The sequence below is a fragment of the Papio anubis genome, chromosome 20 (genome assembly GCF_008728515.1).
Source record: "Papio anubis isolate 15944 chromosome 20, Panubis1.0, whole genome shotgun sequence".
Lineage (NCBI taxonomy): Eukaryota > Metazoa > Chordata > Mammalia > Primates > Cercopithecidae > Papio > Papio anubis.
Genome location: NC_044995.1, coordinates 32,121,115 through 32,139,749, shown reverse-complemented (window position 1 = coordinate 32,139,749; position 18,635 = coordinate 32,121,115). Strand labels below are relative to the sequence as shown.

Sequence of the window (18,635 nt, the reverse complement as noted above, 5' to 3'; positions counted from 1 at the left end):
ATGTCTAACATAACTATTCTTATTTTAAGTATTTTCTTTGTTATACTGGAACAGCTTGTGCCTTTGGTCTCTTGCCCCCGCACCTGGGTGGCTTGCCGTCCACACTCGCTTAGCGCCACCCAGGAGACAGGGCGGCCTCGCACCCTCTCAAGGTTTCAGACTCACTGTGGCCCTCACCACTCCTGTGCATCCCCGCCTTGGGAATGAGGGGCTCTGGAACTGGCCCAGTTGTCCCTGGAGGTTGCTCCTGCCTGAGCCCCCACCATCTGGCCCCTGGCCTCTGGCTGGTTTGCGCTGTCCAGTGGTTGCCCAGCGCCCTCCCCAGCACAGGAAGTGTCTGTCCACAGCTAGGTCCCCCTGCCGCCTCATGCCGCGGCCTCTCTAGGAGTCGCTGGAGGTGGAAATTTGTTGGCATTAACTTTGGGCTGGCCTGGGTTCCTTGATGCAGTTGGAACAAGATTTCTTTTATAAGGGATTTGGATAACATTTCTCATTGCTTTAGTATTATTCATTTTTCCTTCTGAATTTTCTTTAGCACCTTTCTTATCCTTTTCCTAAAAGTATATGTTAATTTCCTTACATACCTTGCATATAAACTGTTCCTTTAATAGTTTTATATTCAGGAGGGCTAATTACTTTTAAATTATACAATATTTCCTGTATACATTCTTGTTAAATAATTTTTTAATGACTTTCACAGACAATCTTTGACATGCCTCAACTTTCTGACTTCCTTTTACAGTATTTCTCTCCCTGGTCTCACCCTCTGTGTCTCTCTCTGATCTCTGTCTCTTCCAGTCTCTCTCTCACTCTTTCTCCCTCTCTGTTTCTCTCTCTCATTTGCACTTTGTCTTTCTCTCTCTGTCATCCCCTCTTGCTTCTCTCCCCACGTAGTCTCTTGGGCTGGGTGGGATCCAGGTGGCTGCAGTCCAGGCTCTGGGGCACCACAGGCCAAGAGACTCAGCAGATGCCCGCAGCAAGTTGCACGAGTCATGGAACTTCTCCTCTGCTCTCTTCCCAGCGCCAGTCCCTGCGCTCTTCTTCTATGCAGAGCCAGGCTGGGGAGAGCGATCCACATGCCCCCCCCACCCCCCCCTTCCTGTGCAACTGGCTGCCTGGCTGGGTGGCACAGGCTCCTGGCCCTGACGCACTCACACTCTTCTGCTCAGCTCCAACTTACAGGTGTCCATGGCCTGCCGTCCTCCGAGGGTGGCAAGACACGCCCGAGTGGCATGGAAGGTTTGGAGCTTGGTGGCCGGTGGCCTGAGTGGCTCTGGCTGCATGGCCAGGTGCGAGGAGAGCGTTCCAGCCGCCACTCTGCTGGGTGCCAGCGATCTGCAACAATGTGGAGCTGTGCTTGCTGCTCTCTTTCTCTCTGACTTTTCTCAGTTTCTCTTTCCTCTCTGCTGGTCTTTCCCTGCCTCTGCCAGCCACCTACACTGCTGTTCTCCCGTCTCCTTCTCCTGTCCCTAGGGAGCGGCCAGTAGGAATGGAGCTTAGCTTCTTTCTTCTGCTGAGAAGAGGGGAAAGGGAAGTTCTGACTATTTTTCCTACTGCCAGAGGAGTGTGTGAGGTTCAGTCTCCCCCAATAGGAATTTTTCACCTTTTTGTAACCTCTAAGACATCCCGACTAAGGAATACTTCATCACTCCCAGTGGCTTTTCTTCCCTTACTCCCAACTAAGGAATGCCTTACTGCCCCTGTGGCTCCTCTTTCCTTGGTATGTCCTAACCAAGGAATGCTTCACCGCCCCGCTGCTTTTCTTTTCTTAGTCCTGACCACCAAGGAAATACTTTACTGGCTCCTCTGGCATTTCCTTCCTTGGTTCATGCATGAGGTTGCCTGGTCCACGTGGTATACGAGGGTCCTTTACTCCAGGTCACTGGCTGGTTTCTTCCTGCATTGCTGAGAGTCGGGTTTATTTGTCACACTGAGTAGATCTTGATTCCTTACCCCTGAGGCTGCCTCAATGAGGCAGTGGGGTGCCTCCTCATGAGAGAGGACTGGAGACCCCCCGGAGGAGAATGGCTCTCCATATGGGCCACCATTTTGTTATAAGTAAAATGTTTATTCAGAAATAGAATGCTTGTTCCTCAGTACCACAAGGAAAAATCAGGATTCAGACAAAAGTTTTCTAAGCAAGGCAAATTTACGTTCTGCACAAGGGTGCTCCTTGCAGATGGGGTAATGGCAAGAGCACAGCTGAATAAAGGAGGGAAGTAATTTTTATCCCTTAAGCAGCTTGTCCCTGCTACTTGTCTCCATTGCCTGGAGCCAGACCTCACAATTTAAACTGAACCTGATTGGCTAAGAACTTAAAACTTTTCTAAATAGGTAAAAGCAATGGAGAACAAAGGAAAAGAGGAAGTTCCTTATGAAAAGACTTAGAAAAGTAATAATATTCCCAAATAAGGAAGGGGCATAGGCTGTGAGCTGGGACATGACCGTAAGCACGGGCAGCACAGATATCCTGATTAAAGTACAAGGATATAGGGTGTACTACGTGCCTGTGAGCATGTGTAGCACAAATATGTTGGTCTCAAACTGCTGACCTCACGTGATCCACCCACCTCTGCCTTCCAAAGTGTTGGGAATTACAGGCGTGAGCCACCACACCTGGCCAGGCACTTTATTCTGTAGATTTAGAAACATATAAGACATGTATATACAGAAACATATACAAACACAAAGGCTTATACACATGTCTAATTAATGTCCATTTGTGAGTATGTATTGAAAAAAAGAAAAGTATGTAAGAGGTCATTACCTTACTCATTCGCCTCAAGACACAGAAATTCAATGAACTCAGCCCATGTGATTCTAGTCAGCCAGTTAGCTCAGCCCAAGTGATTCCAATCAGCCAATTAAATTAGCCCAAGTGATACCAATTAGGCAATTGTATCACCATAGGTGAATTGAATTAGCCAATTAGATTAGCCCAAGGTGATTCCAATCAGCCAATTTTCTTAGCCTAGGTACATTCAATCAGCCAATTATCTAAGTAGTGACTACAGATTTAACAAAGCAGGCCCAAACTAGTGGATGTGAAGAGCACATACATAAATCGAGAAGGAATGCAGGATGCTGAAATGCACACCTGAACAGCATGTATAATGTGGCTTTGCTGTCAGCTCATTTGTGAGGCCTATGCTACTGAAGGTGAAGGTTATTTTGTTTATACAAACAATATTGTACAAATATGTTTCATTCTGAAATGCTATTGAGTAAAAGAGATTGGAAGTAATTACATACCTGCATAATGTGTATATGCCAAGTGATTGAAAATGGTTTTTTGGGGAATATTTCTTGTATACATATTTACATAGACATACTCATCCTGTATGTAAGTTTAAAAAAATCTATTTACCTGGCCAGGTGCAGTAGCTCATGCCTGTGATCCCAGCAATTTGGGAGGCCAAGGTGGGTGGATCACCTGAGGCGGGGAGTTCAAGACCAGCCTGACCAATATGGAGAAACCCTGTCTCTACTGAAAATATGAAAATTAGTCAGGTATGGTTGCACAGACCTGTGATCCCAGCTACTTGGGAGGCTGAGGCAGGAGAAGTGCTTGAACCCAGGAGGCGGAGGTTACACTGACCCAAACTGCACCATTGCACTCCAGCCTGGACAACAAGAGTGAAACTCCATCTCAAAAAAAAAAAAAAAAAAATTATATTTACCTATGTGTGTATATATATACCAATATATCAATATTTTTATTTATATTTATAGAGAATAAAGATGTAGAATGAATATGGAAGTATTGATAAATATTGGTACTAACAGTAATATAGAAAGAAACTTTCATACATGTATAAATTTAATTGCCTTATAAACTATATCTAGAATAGTACACAAATAGAGGTATGCTCTGACATACATTCTGCTGCATTTAACATAAAAGAAGAAAGCACTGGACCTTGTTGTTGATTTCTGTAAGATGTCAATGCACTAAGGCCATGGGAGTCATTAACTGTCATGTCAAGGTTGACCCCTACTCTATGTTGTATATATGGCCAGAGATAAACCAGCCCAACTCCAAAGGCACACACCTACATCTGACAATGCTTATTCTTCTTCATTAGAACTTCCATCAGGACAAGGGTCCTTGTTTTATCCCATGAGTGTGTGCTGTAAAAGTACAATCTTGTCTTTTTGTCGTTGTGGCTAAAGAAGGGGCCTTTTTTTTTTTTTTTTTTTTGAGATGGAGTCTTGCTGTGTTGCCCAGGCTGGAGTGCAATGGCATGATCTTGGCTCACTGCAACCTCCACCTCCAAGGCTCAAGCGATTCTCCCACCTCAGCCTCCCCAGTAGCTGGGATTACAGGCATGCACCACCATGCACAAATTTTCTTTGGCCCCTATTTTTATTAATTTCTCCTTTTCAGTAGAAGAAAAGATAGGAACTGCAGTTGGGGGAGGAAGGCAAGGGGTTAAGTGAAAAACAGGCATTTGAGAAGAAACAGCAGCTTGTTTGGCTATTTGATCTGCAAGGTTATTCCCTCAGCTTTCAAAGGAGGTCTTTTTTTGGTATCCTGGAACATGGACAATAGCGATTTCTTCTGGCAGCTGGAGATTATCTAATACTTTGGTGATTATATCTTTGTGGACCAGGTCTTGGCCTTTACTATTAATAAGACTTTGTTCAGTCTGAAATTCTCCTAAAGGTATGAGCTACTCCAAAGGCATATTTGGAATCAGCATAAATTGTCCCTTCTGGATTTTGCAAGTGCTTTACGGCTTGATTTAGTGCAAGCAATTCACATGTTTGAGCGGACCAATTGTTAGGCAATCTTCCCGACTCTATCTCTGCAAGAGCTTCACCATCAATTACTGAATGTCCGTTATGCCTTTTCCCTTCAATCACTCGAGAAGAGCCATCTAGGATTAGGTGTTGTCCCGTTTTGAAAGGGGCCTTAAATCAGGCCTGACTTGTGTGTGAGAATTAATTAGATCTAAACACTTATGTTCTGGCCCTTTTTGATTTGGGTTCCCTGTTGGGAAACCTGCTGGGTTAAGTGAATTGTCATTGGTTAATGTTAAGTCATCTCTTTTTAATAAGATAGCTAGATACTTAAAAATTCTTGAGTCGGTGAGCCATCTCCCTGCTTTTTGGTTCTAGATAGTTGTAACTTGATGGGGTGTGCTCACAATTAAGTTTCCTCCAAAGGTTACTTCCTACTTTCTTCAGTTAACAGGGTGGTAACTGCAATGTATTGAACACATTCGGGCCACCCAAAGGTTAGTGGATCTAAAACTTTTGATAGGAAGGCTACAGGTTGCCAATGCACCCAGTGTTCCTGGGTAAGTACTCCTAGAGCTACCCCCTCGTTCACATTAACGACAAGGTGAAATGCTTTCTCTAGGGAAAGTAAGGCTAGGGCAGGGGCAGTTACAAGTTGATGTTTAAGTTCTTCAACCTGGTGGATTTCTTCAGAAGTCCGCGGGAGAAGGTTAGGCTTTTCTTGGGTAAGCTTTAGATATCAAGGTTTTGTCCTTAGGGCCTATGAGTCAATTCATAAGTGACAATACCCAACTAATCCTAGAAATTTTCTGAGTTCTTGCTTAGTCAGGCAAAGGCAATGACACGATTCCTTCAACTCGTTCAGGCTGTATCCCTCATTTGCATTTACTTATTAAGTATGCCAAGTACTTCACTTCTGGATCTACACATTGAAGCTTTCCCTTTGAAACTCATAACCTTCCTCCTTGCAAACAGTTAAGGACATGGATGGAAAAATCAGTCACTTGTTCTACAGCCTCACCAGTTATAAGAAGAACATTTACATATTGGAGCAAACATATGTAATATGGGCAGAAATCTGCCCCAGAACCTGTTTTAAAATTTGGCCAAAGAGGCTAGGGAATCTGTGAACCTTGGGGCAAACTCCCATGGGTACTGTTGTTTCCATCCAGAATACATCTCCCATTCAAAGCAATATGTCCCAGCTGTTTCTTGAGCCATGTAAGCATGCCCAGAAGATTGTCTTTAAGTCTATTACTGTAAACCATTGATGGTCATATGGGATTTTGCTAAGGATGGTAAGGATTATGATTATCGATGAGGAAATGGTGACTATCTGGTTGATAGCTCTGAGGTCAGGTACTAGTTGATATGACCCATCTGATTTCTTTACAGGCAGTATCGTTATAAGGGGACAAACAGGGTTCAAAGAGCCTGTCCTGAATGAGACCTTCAATTATGGGCTTCAAGCCTATTCTGTCTGCTAGGGAAATGGGATAGTGCTTTCTTCTTACTATTTTCCCAGGGGTTTTGAACTTCATGTGTATCAAAGGGACTTGATACACATAAAGTCTTCCCCGATTTCTTTCTCTTGACCAGACATCAGGATGAATGTATTTTTCATCCACGGTGATAAGTAGGTTTAATGAGGTGAGGAATCCCTCTGTACCAACATGTAAGCCTGTAACTAGTTTAGCATTAAGTCCCTTCCTAATTGATTAATTCCTGACTCAGGTCAGGGATTAATACAAACTTAATATGAGCTGATTGGTTTTTGTATCTGGACTTCTGCTTCCTGTAGGATTTTGGCTTTAAATCCTTCTCCCTTTACCCCTGAAACAGAAAGTTCTTCCAAGGAGCAGGTGATATCACATGAAGGGAAACAGACAGAGGAGCGGTCTGCTTTGGACCCACTAAAGTGTTGAGCTCATATTTTTGCCCCACCTCTAAATTTACCAAGAGCTTTTGGTGGGATTCGAGAGAAAAAAAGTCATAGCCCCTGACCCCCCATTCTTCCTCAAAAGTCATGAGTGGAATAACTTCTTTCCTTCTCCCAGTGGGAACATTCCCTCTTGAAGTGACCTACTCTACCACATTTCAAACACTTATCCTGTCCTTCCTCTTTTCCTACTCTAGGATTCTTTGGTTTTGCTTCCCTATGCCCTTTATAGGGTGTGACAGATGAAGGCTTGGACCCTTCACAGGTTTTGGCCCCCTGGAAGCTTTGTTTAGAAGTGTGTGGGTTTGGAGCCCCCTGCTGGAAGGTGGATAACATCATTTTTGCCTTCTGGTTTTGCTTCTCTTCATCCCTCCTCACATATACTCTCTGAGCTTCTCTGAGAAGATCACTCATAGGATGGTCTTTTCAATTCTCTATCTTTTGTAATATTTTTGAGACATCTGGCCAACTATTGGTGATAAAATGAAGCTTTAGCATTTTGTGCCCTAGTGGGTCTTCTAAATCTAAGTCTGCATATGTTCTCATTCACTCTTTCAGTCTATCTATGAATTCCATAGGCCCTTCATCCTTCCCTTGTTGAATGTTGAATGCTCGGGAAAGATTTCATTTTTTGGGGGGGTACTGACTCCCGAATTTATTATCATTTCCCTGAGGTCTTGCATATTTTCCCGGTGAGCTGCATTGTTATTATCCCACTGGGGGTCTTGGGTGGGGAATTTTTGGTCCACAGCTGGAACGTTTTGACCAAGAGGATGTTCATGTTCCCAGACTATCATAGCAGCCCTACGGATCATGTTCCTTTCTTCCTGAAAAGAGGATGTCCAGGATGGACATTAACTCAGCCCAAGTGTATAACTGAGGTCCTAACAATTTGCCAATGTGATCTGCCACTCCTTAAGGGTTATCTAATAGTGGCTTGAGTTTTTGTTTTAAATTTTGAACTTCTGAGCTAGTTAAGGGAGCATTCATGAAGCCAATGGCCCCCCTCCTTGCAACACCTCCCTTAAGGGGAAGAGGGTTGGGGCTGACTCCTTAGAGGCAAGAGGAAAAGGGAAATTCTGAATATCCTTTTTACATTGTTCTACCTCACATTGGAGTCCTTTTAGGGAATGGTACTTAGGCTGGTAAGGAGCAGGCTCATGGGATGACAATTCCCAAGAACTAGGCTTGTAAGGAGGAGGGGATTTGGAGCTGGGTCTGGGGCAGCTTTGAGGAAGAATAGGGGGGTCAGGGGCTTTGTCTTTTTTCTCTCGAATCCCACCAAGAGCTCTTGGTAAATTTAGAGGATTCAGAAGCAGCCCACTCCTCTGTTTGTTTCCCTCAATCTGATATCACCTGCTCATTGGAAGAAATTTATGTTTCGGGGTCAAGGGAGCCCCAGGAGGTCCCTGAGGAGAGGGATTGGGGGGTACTGAGCAGAGGAAGATGGTCTAGGGGATCCCATGCATTGGAGTCTTTAGGCATTGGAACTAGCTTTCAGAGGTGCTAGATCAGGGTTTCCCCCGGTTGTCTTTAAAGGACAAAGGAGGACAGGTCCTTGTCTCCAACAAAGAGTATAGTCCAGCTCTTCTTGAGTGACCGGACTTTTATCATTCACATATTGAATTAAAAGCCAACACATCACATCCTCATTTGACCCAAACTTTGGCCAGAAGACTAAGGTTTGAGGATGGGTTCTTGGGTCCAAATAAAACAGCAACATTTTATCATTTGTTTCTTTTCCCTATGTCCTTTAATTATCTTTCCAATACTTTAACATGAAACCTAGGGGACTATCAAGGGGAATATCATTGCTGTTAGTTTTATCCTTTTTACTACCTATCCTACTTGGGGTATTTCCCATTTTGGGTACTGGTCAGGCTCAATCTGTCGTACTAGAGATTTCTTGCCTTTCTTACCTTGGAAGTCTGGGGTGAGGCTGAACTCATTATATTAGAGATTTCTTGCCTTCCCTCTCCTGAAAGGCTTAACCCCACCTATTGGAGGTCTCTTCCACTCTTCTCATTTAGCTTCCTTCTCTCTGGCCACTTCCCCAGAGGGAATTTAGGTACATCTCAGCATTGGCGGCTTCAGTATAAGCTCCCGACCTGGACTCCCTTACAGGAGGGCCGCCATAAGCCATATGAGGTGACCGTGGAACTGCAGATTGGACTCCCTCACTCCGCATTCAATGTCCTTGAATCTCATTCATTCACTTTCAACCTCCAAGATATCCTGACCACCAAGGAAATACTTTATAACGCCTGTGAAGTTTCTTACCTTGGTCTGCGTACAGAGTTACCTGGTCACCGTGGTGTGTAACGATCCTTCCGCCCACATTGCTGACAGTCCATGTTTATTTATCACTCCAGGGGAAGTCCCAGTACCCCTGCCTCTGAGGCCATGGCAACAAGGCAGTAGGACACATCTCATCAGAGATGACTGGGGACCTCTCCCCAGAGGAGAAAGTGAATCCCAGACGAGCCCCCAAGATCGTTGGAAATAAATGCTTGGCGCCACAAAGAAGAATAAGCACTCTGGCAGAAAGCTTTCTCAGCAAGGCAATTTACTTCTGCAGAAGGGTGCCACTTGCACCTGGTGTGGTCGCAAGAGCACACCAAGCAAGGTAGGGCAGGAGTTTTTATCCCTAACGCAGCAGATCCTGTGGCTGTGTCCTCTCCCCATTAGCTGGAGTCCTACTGCACAATCTAACTGACCTGATTGGCTACTTAAAATTGAATAGGGCTAATTATGCAGGAAGGGAGAGGCTGTCCGTTACAGTACAAGGCATGTTGCCCAGGGTGGAGTGAAGTGGCATGATCTTGGCTCACTGCAACCTCCATCCCTCAGGTTCAAGCAATTCTCCTGCCTCAGCCTTCCAAGTAGCTGGGATTATAGCTCCCACCACCACCCCCAGCTAATTTTTGAATTTTTAGTAGAGATGGGGTTTCACCATGTTGGCCAGGCTATACTCAAACTCCTGACCTCAGGTGATCCACCCACCTCGGCCTCCCAAAGTGCTGGGATTACAGGCGTTGAGTCACAGTGACCAGCCAAGGTCACATTTTTTTTTTTTTTTTTTTTTTTTTGGGACGGAGTCTCGCTCTGTCGCCCAGGCTGGAGTGCAGTGGCCAGATCTCAGCTCACTGCAAGCTCCGCCTCCCGGGTTCCCGCTATTCTCCTGCCTCAGCCTCCCGAGTAGCTGGGACCACAGGCGCCACCACCTCGCCTGGCTAATTTTTTGTGTTTTTAGTAGAGACGGGGTTTCGCCGTGTTAGCCAGGATGGTCTCGATCTCCTGACCTTGTGATCCGCCCGTCTCGGCCTCCCAAAGTGCTGGGATTACAGGCTTGAGCCAGCGCGCCCGGCCCACATTTTTTTTTTTTTCTTTTCTTTACACAGGTGCTGATGAACTCAGGTGTAATTAACCCTAAGGGGTAAATTATTCACTAACTACAGTCAGAGGGTCCAATTTTTATCAACAAGTTTTCAGTTCTTTGATATTGTCCTACATTCAGGTCACAAATGAAACATACTGGAATGTGTGATGTGAACAATGTCTTGGAGATTAACATTCAGGTTTTTACATATTACATATAACAGCATGAAAGCTGGTGCCCTATGGAAGCGAAAGAAACTGTCCCTAAGAACATAGAATTTTAGGGACATCAATTATTAAGAGGTTACATGGAAGCAGAAGTGCTCCTAGATGTTTACATTATCTAAATAGAAAAATTCAAGCTGAGCCCCAGTGAGTTAAGGAACATCCCTGACTGCTGTGAGTGATGGGCTTTCCATCCAAAGCACAGATGTGAAACCTGACAGGTTTTTTTGTTTGTTTGTTTGTTTGTTTTGTTTTGTTTTGAGACAGAGGCTCTGTCACCCAGGCTGGAGTGCGGTGGTGCGATCTCGCCTCACTGCAAGCTCTGCCTCCCTGGTTCAGCCATTCTCCTGCCTCAGCCTCCCGAGTACCTGGGAGGCGCCCACCACCATGCGCGGCTAATTTTTTGTATTTTTGGTAGAGATGGGTTTTCACCGTGTTAGCCAGGATTGTCTCGATCTCCTGACCTCGTGATCCGCCTGCCTCGGCCTCCCAAAGTGCTGGGATTACAGGCGTGAGCCACCACGCCCAGCAACCTGACCAGTTTCAAATGACCCCCCGGCGCCCCACATCACAAAAGTTGCTCCCACAAATCTGGAATGCAGTCTGTTCCTAAGGGATCAGGTCCCACCTGTGTCTCTGAGACACTGACTTGAGATGAGGCCAATTAGTTCAAGCGTAAATGGCCTAAATCATCATCAGCTTCAGGTTGTGTTTTGGAGCTTGTCCACTTAAGAGGGTTGATAAAAAATGGCTCACAAGACACATGCCTGGGAAATGGGGTTTCCTCCTTTGCTCTTAGCAGATCCTGGGCAACCCAGTAATTAACCTTCTTGATTTCTCAACTTTCACATTTGCGAAAAAGGCGCCAGTGCCCCTGGCATTTCCCGGAAGACGCAGCCCTTGTGACCCCCTACAAAGTTCTGAACTTCTGCGCAGGTGGGCCATCTGGCAGATTTCTCTCAAAAGCAGCTGAGCTTGGGCTCTGGCTAGAGAAGGCAGAGGGCTGAGGCACAACGGACATTGTCTCAGACATCAGGACAGTTTCCACAGCAGTTTAGGAAAGAAGGCAGCTCCCTGGGCTGGAGACGATGCAATGCTCTGGAAAGAGACTTGGGTGCAGGTGAGAGAGGAAACCCAGCTGCACCGGGCCAATGAGGGGAGGCCTAACCGCCCGATTTGGACAAAGGTAAAGTATACTTCCTAGCCTAATGCCCTCCTCAATGCCCAGCCCAGACCTACTCTTCACGACCCTAGCTGCAGTCACTCTCCCTGGCAACGGGGCGGCATGGAATTGGTTGCCAGCAATACTTTGGACACCAGTAAGTCCACGGCGCTCTGCCCCTACCTCCAGGACTACGCACCGCCCCGATGCATACTGGGATTGTAGTTCTGAAGCAACCTACCCACTGGCTAAGAACAGTGAAGACACTACAACTCCCAGCATAGGAGGCGCTGCGCGCACCGCCCTGCCGCTTTCTGTGGGCTGCGAACCGCTCCCAAGCCTGGTACACTCTGGGATTGTAGTCCTGTAGCCTTGTAGCCAAAGGGCTGGGAGTTGCTATGAGACTACATCTCCCAGAAAGCTCAGCGAGGCGCGCCCCGCTCTGTCCCTTCCTCCAGTGAGGCGCGCAGTCCCTGATCCCTGTGCACGCTGGGATTGTAGTCCTGCAGCCCTGCGATCACTGGCCGGCATTGATTAAGAAATTTCAGCTCCCGGCCTCCCTCCTCCATACCTTCAGAGCACTTCCGCCATGAGGAGGAGGAGCCTGGCTGTTCTTTAACCTCTCCTACCTGATGGGAGTGAACGTAGCCAAGGCAGCCTGTCTCACCAAGTAATTGTGATACCGCATCCCCCAGCGTGCTGGCTTCCTGACTTCCAAAATGCCGGAAGTTTGATTTCTCACAGAACTTCAAGGGTCCGGGATCGTTTCCCCGCCTGCTCAGAGTTGCCATGGTTCTCACCCTCTGGGAAGTTGGAACACTCAGTGACACCATGTGTTCCTTGAAACTAATCTATGTTACCTTTTAGGCTTTTGAGACCACTTGAACTCTGACTTTGTGGCATTTATTACAAAATCTACTAAAATGGGTCAACTGTCTGATTTTACCTCGTTTTTCACACATGCTGGTTAGGCCATCTGTTAATTAGACATGGTTTTCTCCAAAAGGGGATTATCTCTTCCTGATTGCCTCCAAGAGAAGGATGAAATAGTTGGGGACTCTAAGGATCCATTTCCCAAATTTGGGATTCCACACTGATCATTCCTGGGCAAAATGTGACATTCTTTTCCATAACCACAATCTTAGGCCAGCCTGAGTGCCATCCCAGCCCGACGGGGCTTATGGAACTCCAACTTAGTTCTGGTTAAGTTTTATATAAATATGCTTGTCTGTGTTTCACCTGGCTCTACTACATAAAATGTCTAGGAGAAAGTAGGAGGTGACAAGAATACAGGTGAAATTACAGGTATTGGAATGGGACACACTGATTCTGTGGAGGTAGAGAGAGTACAACAACCTGAAACCCAAGGAATGCACAACTTAAACCTCAGAAGCTGTGGGGAATGGAGGGGCGTTAATTAGTTTTTGTCTTTCTGAATTACTCCTCATGCAACCCAGAAAAGAGTATGGGAATCCTCTTGGGCCAGGACAGGAGTAGTATTTGTTAGACCAGAAAGTAAGGCAGAGGCTGTGAATTCATCTCCTCCTTTTGACTCCCCACATTACCCTTAAGAATCCTTTGAGACTGTTCTCTCTCTCTGTGATGTAGGTGTGGAATTCTAGGGGGCAGCGTGCACTCTCAATGCCCAGCTGTCTGAGACCACAGTTCCTTCAGGTGATGGATGATATGGTTTGGCTGTGTCCCCACCCACATCTCATCTTGAATTGTAGCTCCCATAACTCCCATGTGTTGTGAGAGGGACCTGGTGGGAGGTAATCGAATCACAGGGGAAAATGCGAATTTCCCAAGCTGTTCTCGTGATAGTGAATATGTGTCACGAGATCTGATGGTTTTACAGAGGGCAGTTCGCCTGCACATGCTCTCTTGCCTGCCACAATGTAAGATGTGACTTTGCCTCTCCTTGCCTTCCTCCATGATGTTGAACCGACCGCCGAACTCCAGCCATGTGGAACTGTGAGTCAATTAAACTTCCTTCCTTTATAATTACCCAGTCTTGGATATCTCTTTATTAGTAGCATGAGAACAGACTAGTATTATGGAGAACCATTGCTTTTTTCAGAGGAGACTCAGTCCCCCATGGGTAAGCTGAAGCTGGACGCTAGGCAGCATTGATTACATTTTCTCCTTCTTCTGTGAACTGGGGCTCCTCCTTCCCTTTTCCTACCACTTAGAGATGAAGCTGTATTAGTCGATATGTATGTAAAGTAGAGACACAGGTAAGGGATCTTAGACAGCCCCCAGCATAGCTTGACTCTTGCCTATTGTCTTCCCACTTTATGAAATCAATTATGTTGGCACAGAGAGATACCTTAAGATGGGGTCTCTCAGGAGCAATTAGAGCAGCGTACTTCTAGAGAAGCTGATAGGACAGGGCAGGTGTGCCAGTGAGGATCAAAGCTTTTGTCCACATTTTTGAGTCTATCTGTGTGTGGCAGATGACTTTGGGAAAGATCCCAGATCCCTGGAAGGAACCATTAAGAGAGGATCCGGCCGGGCGCGGTGGCTCAAGCCTGTAATCCCAGCACTTTGGGAGGCCGAGACGGGCGGATCACGAGGTCAGGAGATCGAGACCATCCTGGCTAACACGGTGAAACCCCGTCTCTACTAAAAAATACAAAAAACTAGCCGGGCGAGGTGGCTGGCGCCTGTAGTCCCAGCTACTCGGGAGGCTGAGGCAGGAGAATAGCGTAAACCCGGGAGGCGGAGCTTGCAGTGAGCTGAGATCCGGCCACTGCACTCCAGTCTGGGCGACAGAGCGAGACTCCGTCTCAAAAAAAAAAAAAAAAAAGAGAGGATCCATGTAGATCAGAACACTTGCGCGCGTGTTCATCAGTGTTTAAGTCGGATTCTCAGGGTTAAGTCTGTGGTAGGGCTGCAGGGCAATGCTTCCCTGTGAAAGACTCTGATCAGGTGTAAAATATGTGGCTCTGGCACAGGGAGACATCTTTATCTGACAGAACATCATACTTCTGTGGATGTGAGATTCTTTGCCCTTCCTTAGCCGGGCACCACTGACTGTTTGAGAATCATGCATACATAGGCCTTTTTGTTTTGAATTTCTTAAATATTGGAACAGGAAAAAACATTTTTATCCATTTTCAAATTGAATAATAGCATGAGCAACTTCAGGGAAAATGTCACAGGAGGAAACTTTGGGGCCTTGCTCATCCCCAGAAATCTCCAAAATCCTGATACAACCTGTAGAATTCACCTTATCAACACCGATTTATTTGTTCGTATAGATTTATCTTTCTTTTTTTTTTGAGACGGAGTCTTGCTCTGTCGCCCGGGCTGGAGTGCAGTGACCGGATCTCAGCTCACTGCAAGCTCCGCCTCCCGGATTTACACCATTCTCCTGCCTCAACCTCCTGAGTAGCTGGGACTACAGGCACCCGCCACCTCACCCAGCTAGTTTTTTGTATTTTTTAGTAGAGACAGGGTTTCACCGTGTTAGCCAGGATGGTCTTGATCTCCTGACCTCGTGATCTGCCCGTCTCATATTCATATGTGGATAGTATTAGGGTTGTGACCTTTGGGGAAGTGACTAAGCCGAGAGAGCGCCATCTTCCTGAATGGAATAAGTGAGGTCAAAGGGAGTGTCCTTGTCTCTTTTGCCATGTGAGGACACACCAAAAAGGTATCATCTATGAGGAACTGGGCTGTCACCAAACTCCAAATTTGTTGGTGCCTTAATCTGGCACTTTCCAGCCTCCCGAACTGTGAGCAATAAATTTCTGTTGTTTTTACATTACCCAGCCTAAGGTATTTTGTTATGGCAGCCTGGATGGACTAAGACAGTTTCTTAGGCACTTTAGTCTATTTCTGAATTTTTAGTTCCAATGATCTATTAGCTTTTTTAATCGATCATGATTTTTTTCCATGGCTGGTCAATATCTGTGTTTTGTTGTTGTTGCTGTTTTTTCCAGAGTTTTCTTGGCTCTTCTTGTCTTTTCATCTATATGCTGTTTTATTTATTTATTTACTTTTGAGATGGAGTCTTGCTCTGTCTCCCAGGCTGGAGTGCAGTGGTGTGATCTCGGCTTATGCAACCTCTGCCTCAGAGGTCCCAGCAATTTTCCTGCCTCAGCCTCCCGAGTAGCTGGGATTACAGGTATCCACCATCATGCCTGGCTAATTTATATCTTTTCGTAGAGACAGGGTTTCACCATATTGGCCAGGCTGATTTTGAACTCCTGACCTCAGGTGACCCACCCACCTCAGCCTCCCAAAGTGCTGGGATTACAGGTGTGAGCCACTGCACCCGACCTATATGCTATTTTATAGTAAAATGTCTACCTCCAATATCTAATGATATCTATATTAGAACAAAATTAAATTTATAAATTACCTAAGGACAATTGACATTGATAGTATATTGAGTTTTTCTGCCTAAGAACATGTAAGTTTTCTATTTGCTTATATCTACATTCATATATTGTATGAACATTCTGTCTTTTCTGATATTCTGTAAACCTTTTTGTAATATGGATTCCTAGTTTACTTTATTCTGCTAAAAAGTCATCTGAGACAATAAAATTGTAAAGAGTTTGAGTAAGAGCAATTGATTGATTATAGGACACCAGTCTGAAAGAGGTTTAGTGTTTCACTGACAGTGTAAGAGGCAACTATTTATTGGAAAAATGTAGAAACAAAATAAATTATTTGATTAGTGGTAGTTAGAAACTTGTTTCTTCTTGGTTTTTTGTTTCTTTACCTTGTTGAAAAGTTCCTAATTATATAAGGTTGTTGGCTACTTCTGACTGGTTGACATTCATTTCTGTTTTTGTTTAAAATAGGCAGCTACAAGAAATAACTCAAGTTAAGTTTGTTAGGCTTCCTGGGATAGAAGCCATGGCTGGTCATCTGATCTTATTGGGTTAATTTCTTCAGGTGAACACTAGGGAGATGTCATCAGTCATGGTAGTGTTTATTTCTTTTTTTTCCAACTCCTGTGTCTCTACATCAGACGTGGTGTTGTTTAGACATAAATGAAGTGAACAAACACAGAAAAGCACTACCTGTGTGAAAGCACTACCATGTGTTATACACACTGCATAATTAGTGTTCCAGTTGGAGTGAGTTGGTGGCTCCAGGAGATTAAAATTATTCAGATGAAAACATGGCATTGATTCTACATGTCTGGAGAGGGCGTCTGTACCCAGGCTACACAACTAACTCTAAATTTAGAGGAATTGTGCTGCTTTCATTTTCTAATATCTTCAGGTTTCATTTACGTCCATCCCCACTTATGTATGCATCAGAGCCCTTCACCTTTTTACCCGAGTCACGGTTGCAGCTTTCTCACTGTTCTCCCCACCCCATGTTATTTTACACACTACTTTGTAAGCGCTCATGAGAAGTTTGGAGTGCTTATTGTGGTAAAAAACTTTTTAGCTTAGAGGAGAGCAGGCCATGAGGACATCACCAGTTAATATTCAGTGGGCATCCTGATGATATTTACTGTGTTTAACTCTTCAGATAGAATTGAGGCCCTGTGATTATCTGCTTTCTTCAACGAATTATGCCAAGCAGCTACAAAAGGGACTTCACAAGTTAAGTACCTAACATACATGTAATTAATGAATGAAGCCTAACCACAGCCTTCCAAAATGTCTAAGTGGGCCTGAGGCCCATCTTTCAGCACCCAGGGACCTCTGTTATGTCTGTGTGAAGGACAAAGTCCAGCTAAAAGAATTGCCTTGGGAGGCCGAGGCGGGCAAATCGCGAGGTCAGGAGATCAAGACCATCTTGGTCAACATGGTAAAACCCCATCTATACTAAAATACAAACAAAAATTTAGCTGGGGATGGTAGCACATGCCTGTAGTCCCAGCTACTTGGGAGCCTGAGGCAGGGGAATCGCTTGAACCTGGGAGGCAGAGGTTGCAGTGAGCCAAGATCACACCACTGCACTCCAGCCTGGGCAACAGAGTGAGACTCCACCTCAAAAAAAAAAAAAAAAAAAAATACTGACTATAATAATAACAACTCTTCTGTTCATGAGATGGTGACATTAGAGTTCCCAACACAAGGAAAGTGGCCCTAAATCCCCTGCACAACTCTGTTTTTTATACTGACTCCATGATGTAAAATTCTGCTATTTATTCATTTGCCACAAACTTCCTCTACAAAGGCAAAAAGGGCACTGCTTCATATTGTGACTGTATTTGGACATAGGGTCATTAAAGAGGTAATTAAGGTTGTGAGTTCAGGGCCGGGCGCGGTGGCTCACGCCTGTAATCCCAGCACTTTGGGAGGCCGAGGCGGGCGGATCACAAGGTCAGGAGATCGAGACCATGGTGAAACCCCGTCTCTACTAAAAATAGAAAAAATTAGCCGGGCGCAGTGGCGGGCGCCTGTAGTCCCAGCTACTCGGGAGGCTGAGGCAGGAGAATGGCGTGAACCCAGGAGGCGGAGCTTGCAGTGAGCCGAGATTGCGCCACTGCACTCCAGCCTGGGTGACAGAGCAAGACTCCGTCTCAAAAAAAAAAAAAAAAAAAAAAAAAGGTTGTGAGTTCATTGGCATGGGACCCAATTAAATATAACAGGTTCTTATAAGAAGAGGTAGTAAAGACAGAAGCACAAGAGAAGATTCTGTTAACACAGAGTTAGAAGACAGCCATCTACAAGCCAAGAAGAGAACCTTGGAGAAGTCATTCCACCAACATCTGTTAGATTTCTAATTTCCAGAACTGCAAGAAACAACTTGCTGTTTTCAAGGCCCTTCATTCTGGGATGCTGTGTTATGGCAGTCCTAGCAAACTATGACAGCCTATTAGTACACACACACAATATTCCCTGCAGTATGACTGACATGGAAAGAGGATGGTTTACCATGCTGCATCAGCATTGAAAGACTAAACCACTGTGGGGAAGAGCCTCCCTTGTGGCATATTATGAAGACATGTGCGTGCACACCTCCTTCCCTGATGGGACACAGGGATGAGTTCTTGAGATGATACATTGCAGGAACATGCATAAAGCAGTCTCACACCCTTTTTTGTTGTTGTTGTTTATACAAACATTCCTCTATTTTTGCATAAAAACTTCCCTAGTAGTGTTGGCTTTTAAGTTTTGGAGAAGGTCTGTAGGACTGAAGCTGCATGCCACAGGAAATGCCTGGGGTGGGGAGTTAAAACAATACAAACAATAGCAACATGCAAAAATG

General features: G+C 45.2%; 1 protein-coding gene and 1 long non-coding RNA gene across 2 annotated transcripts in view; one reads left to right on the top strand and one right to left on the bottom strand.

Moving 5' to 3' along the window:
• The window catches only part of LOC101007196 (zinc finger protein 506), a 504,157-nt gene that overhangs the window by 111,787 nt on the left and 373,735 nt on the right, over positions 1 to 18,635 (bottom strand).
• LOC116271746 lies at positions 11,293 to 17,262 on the top strand. Its single transcript, XR_004180505.1, has 3 exons — positions 11,293 to 13,121; positions 13,410 to 13,421; positions 16,947 to 17,262. It is a non-coding gene; the product is annotated as an uncharacterized LOC116271746 (long non-coding RNA).